Raw genomic sequence first — 11,719 nt, 5'->3', positions numbered from 1 at the left:
ATTTGACCTAGTGACATATTAACTTCGATCATGAACATGCCTGAATCAGAAGCGGTAGTCTTACTACCCTTCTTCTTCTTCAATTCTGCAAGGTAAACCTTACAGTTCCTCTTCCAGTGCCCCAACTTGTTACAGTGAAAACAAACAGCTAAATTAGGACCAGTCAACTTGTGAGCATCTAGTATGCTCCGGAGTGATAGTGTAGAAGACATGACGAATACAGTAAATCTGTAAATGATAAACACATAACAACACTTAGCATATATTCAATTTCATTTCAAAACACTATATGAATCGGGTCTTTATTCATAAGTGTCTCGCACTAGTTTATCTAATTTTTTTCAACCCCCTAAGTGAAAATTAAGCATTCATAATGCTAGTGGGAATAGGGATCCTACATTCCATCACACAACCTCGGCTGTGGCACGAAACGTCATGTGATGTTCAATAGGCAAACAACTCTTGTCAATTACATCTTATGTTATTCCCTAATATAAGTTTAGCCTCTTGAATAATTGAGTCACGGCTGTGGCACGACAAACTCAATATTCTAAGTCAAATCTAACCCAACATTTCATACAATTAAATCAATCTCCAACGGCCCACGGCTGTAGCACGTACCGACCTTTAAATTCTAATTCAATGTACACATCTCTATGTAATAGACAAGTATTTCTTATTTCGAAATCAAAGCCCTCGGCTGTAGCACGAAACGATAATGATTTAAAAATAAGAACCACTTTCTACCATGTTGGAAGGCTATGACCGACACAAGCCCGTTGTGTCATTGGCCAATTACTACTTGATATTATTTAATTTTAGAGGGATTATATTATGTTACAATCATAATCATATTATAAATAGATTCTTCATTTTAAATTAAATATTTCAAATCAATAATCGATAATCAGATGATTCCCGATCGGGTGGAGCATTGTCAAGAGGCGTCACTTAATAACCCTTTCTTACAGATAAAAATCTGTTGTTGACAGAATCATCCTTTCTCTCAATATTGAAAATTCATATTCAATTACGTGTTTCATAAACACAAGAATCTCATGATCGTATTCATAATATTTATTGTTAAGGCAAGAAACAATACATATTCTAGATTTTCTAGAGCACGCCTTATATTGATTTAAGTTCACCTAAATCTATCATCGCATGGTAAACATAGGCATATATCTCATATATAAAATTAAACAAACAAGTAAATGTAAAGTACAATAAAGTAAATGTGTTTGGTTATGGCCCCATCCTATGTGATCTTTATCAAGCTCATGATAAAGATCAAGGTCAATCTAATATGGTGATGAAAATAAATACAACTACTTATTACATAAGTCTTCTTCTTTGTTTAGACTTCTTGTATGCCTCGTCTTCTTCTTTGTATCACCTCCATTGGATAGCCTTCTTGAGTCTTCAATTACATTACATGATTGAAAGTAAAACTAATCTAATGAACTTTCAAGAATTACTCGAGTTACATTCGAGATTTATGATTACAAAGATTGACGACATGCAAGTCGTATTTAAAACCAAAACCAAAACCATTACACTAAGGTCGAAAGCCCATAACCATCCACCATGCTCATACAACACATAAAAGCATGTTAAAACACATAATATGATCTTAACATATCATATTGTCCATGATCTAATCATAAAAAGAATATGACAAAATTCAGAAAAATCAGAATCAAATCAGAAAAACAAGAATCACTGTTTACGGGCAGTAAACGACATCAAACGCCTTACAGACGAGTCGTTGATATCTTTAGCTATCAGTTTTGTTCAGACGCTCGTTTACCTATGGAATAGGGTATTCGTTTGCGTAAATCGGACACCAGACCCTGATTTCACCAAATCTGCAGCAGCCAATTCAGAATCCGTATCTAATATGATTCTCATAATTAGAACAAACATAAATCATGTATATATCAGTATATATACAGATACATAATCATTTTATGATTATACAACTCACATGAATATCATATATTCAAAACCATACATATATAAGTATATTATATCAACATCAAATCATGGCGAATCACGTACATGCTCATATATCGAAAACAGTTAAACACATAAATGAATTAAAAACTTTTCGCAAGTAGCTCTGATGCCATTGAAGGGTTTTTAGAACATAAACGCAGCGAAAACGTAAATTTAATCTTAAAAAAAACTGAAACCCTCCGCAGGATCCATGCGAAAAAATAATATTTAATTCGTAGTTCAGTATGTTTACCTTAAGAAGCTTTACATTAATGGAAAGATGGAGGTCTTTAATAGCGATCCAAGAACGATGAACGGATATCCTTAGCAGCTGCTCCTCAAGTGTGAAGCACTCCACCGGTATCCACCAAGAAAACGATGTAATGAAGGAGGAGGAGATTGAGAGTATTAGGGTTTTTATAATCTTTTTGGTTGAGGCAAAAATAGGGTTTATAATAGTATATTTATAGGCAAAATTTTCAGCTAAAAATTTTCCCATAAAATATTATTATTATTAACCCTTTATTATTGTCACTAATAATTAAAACACATTTTAATTATTAATCCTTTTTCTAAACTCTTTAGAAATAATTCTCTCACTTGATTTAATTTCCAAAAATTAAATTCTTAATTAATAATATTAAGAACCTTTTCTTAATTAATTTATAATCAATTAAATCTCATGTAATCAATTATTAAATTTTCCAATTAATTATTTATTTCATAAATAAATAATTATCAGCCATTATTAATTAATTCCTCCACCATTAAATCATTCTCTTTTATGGTGTGACCCTGTAGGTTCAATATTAAGCCGGTAGTAGAAATAAATAATAATAAAACTATTTATCATTATTTATATAAATTCTCTAATTCATTAAATATGATTAATTAATTAATCATATTTATTCTACATCATGAGGGATACTTCTCAGCATATCGCGACTATCCGGATAATACGAATTCACTGCTGAGAATACCAATAACCTATTCAGTGAGTAGTTACCGTACAATTAATTTCTTCTACCCTGCAATGTCACGATTAAATACAAGGCATGGAACTTGTGTCAAGCCTATCTTATTTAATCACTTGCTTTCCCATTCACTATGCTTAGTTCTATTTAATGTAAATTAGAAACTCCTTTCTAATTTCATTCACTCTGGCCAGAGATTCCTGAACTAACATAAGTTGATCAGCATTGAACATATTCTTCCTACACTGGAAGGGGTAGATCCTTTATTGATCATACACTATCTTCGTGTACAAATTCTGATACCCAGTAGAGCCCTTATAATTGTTCCTTGAGACTAAGAACTAAATCAAAGCATAGTTCAGTGTACACAAGATGACTATGATGACCTCAAGTCTAAGGATACTTGTACAACTATCACTATGTGAACAACTGCTGACCGTGAGTGAACTCCATCAGTTGTTTAGCTGTGTGAGTCATGTTCAGTGAACTTATTCTATAATAAGCACCTACATACTAGCTATAGTGTCACCACACAAATGTCTATGAGAACAGACATCCTTCATAATGAAGCAAACATAGTATGTATCGATCTTCGCGGATTATTAATTACCAGTTAGTATTCCTACGACCAGGAACTATTTAAGTTTAGAGTTATCATCTTTTAGGTCTCATTATTATGATCTCATCACAATCCATAAAAAGCTTTACTTTAAACTGTGGTATATCTTATTGAAACATTTAAATAGATAGAACCTGAAATAAAAATAAAACAAGCCTTTATTAATATCAATGAAATCAAAACAGATTACATAAAAGTTATTCCTAAACCCTCATACATGATTGGACTTAGGACATATCTCTTTCACTGAGGGCATATCAAATGCTGATGAAGTAAATGTTGATTCTTCAAGCTCCGGACCAAAGAAAAGAAAGCTGGTCAAATCTTATTTTGACAAGCATGCATTAAAGATTAAAAAGGAGATATCAGAAGAAAGCGAAACTGTAGCCACACAAACTAGCTCAAGGAGTAATAAAGATGGTCATACTAGAGCCACTCCTGTCTCAATTTCTGACTCACCATTAAAAGTTGATTCTAGGGTGAGATTTTTTTTGCTATTTCTGAATACGTGCAGAGGATCATGGTTGATATTACTCAAAGAGCTGCTCAAGAAATAGATAATGAAATAGATCTGTTAGCTAGATTTTTTATTGAGCATGAGCCATTTTATCATCACTTTATCATCACTTTCATCTTTTAATTGATATGCTGTATTTTTAGGGTTACCAAAAGCTGTAATCAATGATTGACTTTGTTTTTTCGAGAATCCGGGTGATATGCATTCTGCACTTTGATTTGTATATGCGGAAGCAAATGTTACTTGACATGGCTCTGATGTGATGATAAAATCGATAAAGATGCTCTTTATTATTCAGTCATATAACCTGATAATAATATGTATTTGAGGGTATGCATATATAGCTTAACAATATATAAATTTATAATAAATATCCAATATATAATATATATTTACTATATTTTTCTAATATGTTAAGTTAAAAGCTCTACTAAAACCTCATGGTATTAGAAACTGGTCTTACCATAATCATATCTCATATTATTAACATCCCCCTTACTCGAAAACCCATTTACTCGGGTTTGATGAGTGGATCACTAGGTTTTTCGTCCCATTTTGGGTCTAGAGTCCGATCAATTATTAGGTGGGGATCTCGTCCCTTTTTGGGTCTATTATAGTACACAGTTTTCAATTACCCGGTGGGGATATCGTCCAATTTTTGGGCCCCCTAAGTGAAAATTAAGCATTCATAATGCTAGTGGGAATAGGGATCCTACATTCCATCACACAACCTCGGCTGTGGCACGAAACATCATGTGATGTTCAATAGGCAAACAACTCTTGTCAATTACATCTTATGTTATTCCCTAATATAAGTTTAGCCTCTTGAATAATTGAGTCACGGTTGTGGCACGACAAACTCAATATTTTAAGTCAAGTCTAACCCAACATTTCGTACAATTAAATCAATCCCAACGGCCCACGGCTGTAGCACGTACCGACCTTTAAATTCTAATTCAATGTACACATCTCTATGTAATAGACAAGTATTTCTTATTTCGAAATCAAAGCCCTCGGCTGTAGCACGAAACGACAATGATTTAAAAATAAGAACCACTTTCTACCATGTTGGAAGGCTATGACCGACACAAGCCCGTTGTGTCATTAGCCAATTACTACTTGATATTATTTAATTTTAGAGGGATTATATTACGTTACAATCATAATCATATTATAAATAGATTCTTCATTTTAAATTAAATATTTCAAATCAATAATCGATAATCAGATGATTCCCAGATCGGGTGGAGCATTGTCAAGAGGCGTCACTTAATAACCCTTTCTTACAGATAGAAATCTATTGTTGACAGAATCATCCTTTCTCTCAATACTGAAAATTCATATTCAATTACGTGTTTCATAAACACAAGAATCTCATGATCGTATTCATAATATTTATTGTTAAGGCAAGAAACGATACATATTCTAGATTTTCTAGAGCACGCCTTATATTGATTTAAGTTCACCTTATCTATCATCGCATGGTAAACATAGGCATATATCTCATATATAAAATTAAATAAACATGTAAATGTAAAGTGCAATAAAGTAAATGTGTTTGGTTATGGCCCCATCCTATGTGATCTTTATCAAGCTCATGATAAAGATCAAGGTCAATCTAATACGGTGATGAAAATAAATACAACTACTTATTACATAAGTCTTCTTCTTTGTTTAGACTTCTTGTATGCCTCGTCTTCTTCTTTGTATCACCTCCATTGGATAGCCTTCTTGAGTCTTCAATTACATTACATGATTGAAAGTAAAACTAATCTAATGAACTTCCAAGAATTACTCGAGTTACATTCGAGATTTATGATTACAAAGATTGACGACATGCAAGTCGTATTTAAAACCAAAACCATTACACTAAGGTCGAAAGCCCATAACCATACACCATGCTCATACAACACATAAAAGCATGTTAAAACACATAATATGATCTTAACATATCATATTATCCATGATTTAATCATAAAAAGAATATGACAAAAATCAGAAAAATCAGAATCAAATCAGAAAAACAAGAATCACTGTTTACGGGCAGTAAACGACGTCAAACGCCTTACAGACGAGTCGTTGATATCTTTAGCTATCAGTTTTGTTCAGACGCTCGTTTACCTATGGAATAGGGTATTCGTTTGCGTAAATCGGACACCAGACCCTGATTTCACCAAATCTGCAGCAGCCAATTCAGAATCCGTATCTAATATGATTCTCATAATTAGAACAAACATAAATCATGTATATATCAGTATATATACAGATACATAATCATCTTATGATTATACAACTCACATGAATATCATATATTCAAAACCATACATATATAAGCATATTATATCAACATCAAATCATGGCGAATCACGTACATGCTCATATATCGAAAACAGTTAAACACATAAACGAATTAAAAACTTTTCGCAAGTAGCTCTGATGCCATTGAAGGGTTTTTAGCACATAAACGCAGCGAAAACGTAAGTTTAATCTTAAAAAAAAACCGAAACCCTCCGCAGGATCCATGCGAAAAAATAATATTTAATTCGTAGTTCAGTATGTTTACCTTAAGAAGCTTTACATTAATGGAAAGATGGAGGTCTTTAATAGCGATCCAAGAACGATGAACGGAGATCCTTAGCAGCTGCTTCTCAAGTGTGAAGCACTCCACCGGTATCCACCAAGAAAACGATGTAATGAAGGAGGAGGAGATGGAGAGAATTAGGGTTTTTTTAATCTTTTTGGTTGAGGCAAAAATAGGGTTTATAATAGTATATTTATAGGCAAAATTTTCAGCTGAAAATTTTTCCATAAAATATTATTATTATTAACCCTTTATTATTGTCACTAATAATTAAAACACATTTTAATTATTAATCATTTTTCTAAACTCTTTAGAAATAATTCTCTCACTTGATTTAATTTCCAAAAATTAAATTTTTAATTAATAATATTAAGAACCTTTTCTTAATTAATTTATAATCAATTAAATCTCATGTAATCAATTATTAAATTTACCAATTAATTATTTATTTCATAAATAAATAATTATCAGCCATTATTAATTAATTCCTCCACCATTAAATCATTCTCTTTTATGGTGTGACCCTGTAGGTTCAATATTAAGCCGGTAGTAGAAATAAATAATAATAAAACTATTTATCATTATTTATATAAATTCTCTAATTCATTAAATATGATTAATTAATTACTCATATTTATTCTACATCGTGAGGGATACTTCTCAGCATATCGTGACTATCCGGATAATACGAATTCACTGCTGAGAATACCAATAACCTATTCAGTGAGTAGTTACCGTACAATTAATTCCTTCTACCCTGCAATGTCACGATTAAATACAAGGCATGGAACTTGTGTCAAGTCTATCATATTTAATCACTTGCTTTTCCATTCACTATGCTTAGTTCTATTTAATGTAAATTAGAAACTCCTTTCTAATTTCATTCACTCTGGCCAGAGATTCCTGAACTAACATAAGTGGATCAGCACTGAACATTCTCTTCCTACACTGGAAGGGGTAAATCCTTTATTGATCATACACTATCTTCGTGTACAAATTCCAATACCCAGTAGAGCCCTTATAATTGTCCCTTGAGACTAAGAACTAAACCAAAGCATAGTTCAGTACACAAGATGACTATGATGACCTCAAGTCTAAGGATACTTGTACAACTATCACTATGTGAACAACTGCTGACACGTGAGTGAACTCCATCAGTTGTTCAGCTGTGTGAGTCATGTTCAGTGAACTTATTCTATAATAAGCACCTATATACTAGCTATAGTGTCACCACACAAATGTCTATGAGAACAGACATCCTTCATAATGAAGCAAACATAGTATGTACCGATCTTTGCGGATTATTAATTACCAGTTAGTAATCCTACGACCAGGAACTATTTAAGTTTAGAGTTATCATCTTTTAGGTCTCATTATTATGATCTCATCACAATCCATAAAAAGCTTTACACTAAACTGTGGTATATCTTATTTAAACATTTAAATAGATAGAACCCGAAATAAAAATAAAACAAGCATTTATTAATATCAATGAAATCAAAACAGATTACATAAAAGTTATTCCTAAACCCTCATACATGATTGGACTTAGGACATATCTCTTTCACTGAGGGCATATCAAATGTTGATGAAGTAAATGTTGATTCTTCAAGCTCTGGACCAAAGAAAAGAAAGCTGGTCAAATCTTATTTTGACAAGCATGCATTAAAGATTAAAAAGGAGATATCAGAAGAAAGCGAAGCTGTAGCCACACAAACTAGCTCAAGGAGTAATAAAGATGGTCATACTACAGCCACTCCTGTCTCAATTTCTAACTCACCATTAAAAGTTGATTCTAGGGTGAGATTTTTTTTTCTATTTCTGAATACGTGCAGAGGATCATGGTTGATATTACTCAAAGAGCTGCTCAAGAAATAGATAATGAAATAGATCTGTTAGCTAGATTTTTTATTGAGCATGAGCCATTTTATCATCACTTTCATCTTTTAATTGATATGCTGTATTTTTAGGGTTACCAAAAGCTGTAATCAATGATTGACTTTGTTTTTTCGAGAATCCGGGTGATATGCATTCTGCACTTTGATTTGTATATGCGGAAGCAAATGTTACTTGACATGGCTCTGATGTGATGATAAAATCGATAAAGATGCTCTTTATTATTCAGTCATATAACCTGATAATAATATGTATTTGAGGGTATGCATATATAGCTTAACAATATATAAATTTATAATAAATATCCAATATATAATATATATTTACTATATTTTTCTAATATGTTAAGTTAAAAGCTCTACTAAAACCTCATGGTATTAGAAACTGGTCTTACCATAATCATATCTCATATTATTAACATCCCCCTTACTCGAAAATCCATTTACTCGGGTTTGATGAGTGGATCACTAGGTTTTTCGTCCCTTTTTGGGTCTAGAGTCCGATCAATTATTAGGTGGGGATCTCGTCCCTTTTTGGGTCTATCATAGTACACAGTTTTCAATTACCCGGTGGGGATCTCGTCCAATTTTTGGGCCCACCAAGGTATAATAATAATATTTTCAATAATTATTGAGAATATTAGGATAACAGGGAGTAGAACCCGAGTTCTTTTTCCGCCATCCTGAGCTCTGATACCATGTTAAGTTAGTGGTACTCCTAAAACCATTCTCCTAAAAATCTCATGGTGTTAGGAATTGGGTTTACGAGAATCATATGTCATATTATTAACAGATTTGGAGAGGGAATGAAAAAGGAGAGAGAAAAAGAGAATGAAGATAAGGATTAAGATAAACAGAGAGAATGGAAAGGAGGACTGATGAGTGGGAGGGTGAGAAAAAAAATCCTAAAAAGGTCGGTGATTGTGGCGTGGAGCAAAGAGAATTAGCTTTGAAGAAGTTAGTCGATGCAAACAAGACATGGGCGATAATGACTTTCGTTATCTTTTATCTCTTATACAGAGTTTTGTGCTTTGTATTAAACCTCACACAGAGGTTGGTGTAACATTTCTCTCTCTATATTGCTCACGAGATAACATATCTTGTGGGTATATTGGACTCTAATATATGTTTGGGATATTTTGGACTAAGTTTATTTTTATTTGGATTATATAGGACCATCACCATACATTATCTTATGTATATCACGTATCTATGAAAAGTATCGATCACATTAATCATTTTTTGAAATTTAACTATCAAAGAGTATATGAAATCTTATTTATATTCCATTATTTTAAACTTTCTCACAACACAAATTATTATCTTTCTAAAATATTTTTTAACTAAAATAAATTTTTTAAAATAAATGATATTCATATTTATTGTCAAGAAAAATTTGAATTTATACTAAAGAAACATAATTAAATATAACCTATTAAATATAACATATTTAAAAGAAATTCAAAGTCAATAATACTCCCTCCGGCCCTTATTTATTGTCAAATTTGACTTTTCAATGGTGAACTTGGCCAACTTGTGACCAAACGTTTACTATTTTATAAAACACAATTTTTTATACGTGATTTTAAAAAACCCATTTTTAAGCTCTGTTTCTATCAATTTTTGAATTTCTTCTCAAAAAGTAAAAAAATAATTATAATTAGGGAAACACCGTCTTAAAAATGCGTGTATAGTATAAACGCAATTAAATATTGCGGGGCTCCTGATGGCAACGCATGAGATGAATGCGTTTGTCCAATGTGCTCACCCGCCCATCTCCTCGCCCAAACAGAAAGCAAGTTAGTTTTAATCGTTAACAAACACATATTTTTTACATTTTCTTGTCTGAGAGCAAATCCAACAGTGTTTTAATTAATTTCTTATAAAAATTATAAAATATTAACTCTTAGTAACTTAAAATATGATTTTGAATTTAAACTCTAACAATGATTCTTATTTTTCTGCCTTATTATTATATTAATAAATTTAAAAGTATATGGACAAAAAGTGGAATAGAGATTGAGAAATAAAAAAAAAAGAGAAATGAAATTTTTATTGCTAAAAATGTTATAAGGGAGTACTAAAAGTTTCTTAAAAATAAAAAATGATGAGCCTCATGTCTTAGTGATTTAAGGAAGTATTAAGATACCGTTGTAGTGCCATTTTTTTGTCAAAATCCTTATAATTGAATTTAAGAGAGATTATGTAAGAGAGCGGTTGGACTTTGTAAGGGCCATTTTTATGAATAGTGATATTTTAGATCATTTTCTTTAAAAATGTAAGATTAAGGCCCTTTTTAAAAAAAAATGGGAGACATGATAATTAAAAAGGGAAGGAGTTAAATTTCCCCGTGCTGCAGTTCTGGAGATGTTGGTATATTGAGACAGGTTTTGACTGTTCGAATGTACCGGTGGGGTGACTTCAGCTAGGGAGGCAGATCGAGGTTTATGCTTTTTGAAGGTAAATACAGGTTTAAGTACTCGATCACTGGATGAACAAATATATTAAAAGATAGAACACAAATTTCCAAATATTAGGGTTGTGTATGTCAAACTTGATTGGTATTTAGAAGCTGATAAGCTCACAATTCATTGTTGACAGTAAAAGTTCTTTACTTTTTTGCCTGCATATCGCCGTGTTCTATGTTGTGTGTCATGCAATTTTGTGTTGTGTTGTTTAATTGAGGTGATTAATTGAATTTTGAATACCTTTTTCAAAAACCTATATCGTTATGGAAATATTTTATTCCACATACGGCTCAAGTCCATTTAAGAGGTTCCTAAAATTTACTAAAATGTTTAGTGTACTAGAGAGTAGAGAACTCACTGTCTAGGTTTATGTGCATAATGTGCCAAAAATCACTTAACTGTAATATAAAAATTCTAGTATCACACGATTGTATACGTTTGTAATTTTTTATAAGATACCTGCACAAGAAATCTTGTGAATTGAAATTCGGTTTCTTATTATATGCAGGACCTTGTAGACAGAGTAACAAATTTGCTTATTTCTGAACAAGGTAAACTGCTGATAGTACTTAACATTCTATACCTATTTTTGTTATTTAACTTCCGTCATTCACAAGCACGGGTAGAAATACCTTTACATTCCACTCACACTAGTTATTATATGCGT

The sequence above is a fragment of the Apium graveolens genome, chromosome 5 (genome assembly GCF_009905375.1).
Source record: "Apium graveolens cultivar Ventura chromosome 5, ASM990537v1, whole genome shotgun sequence".
NCBI classification, from domain to species: Eukaryota; Viridiplantae; Streptophyta; class Magnoliopsida; order Apiales; family Apiaceae; genus Apium; species Apium graveolens.
This window is presented reverse-complemented; position numbering follows the sequence as displayed.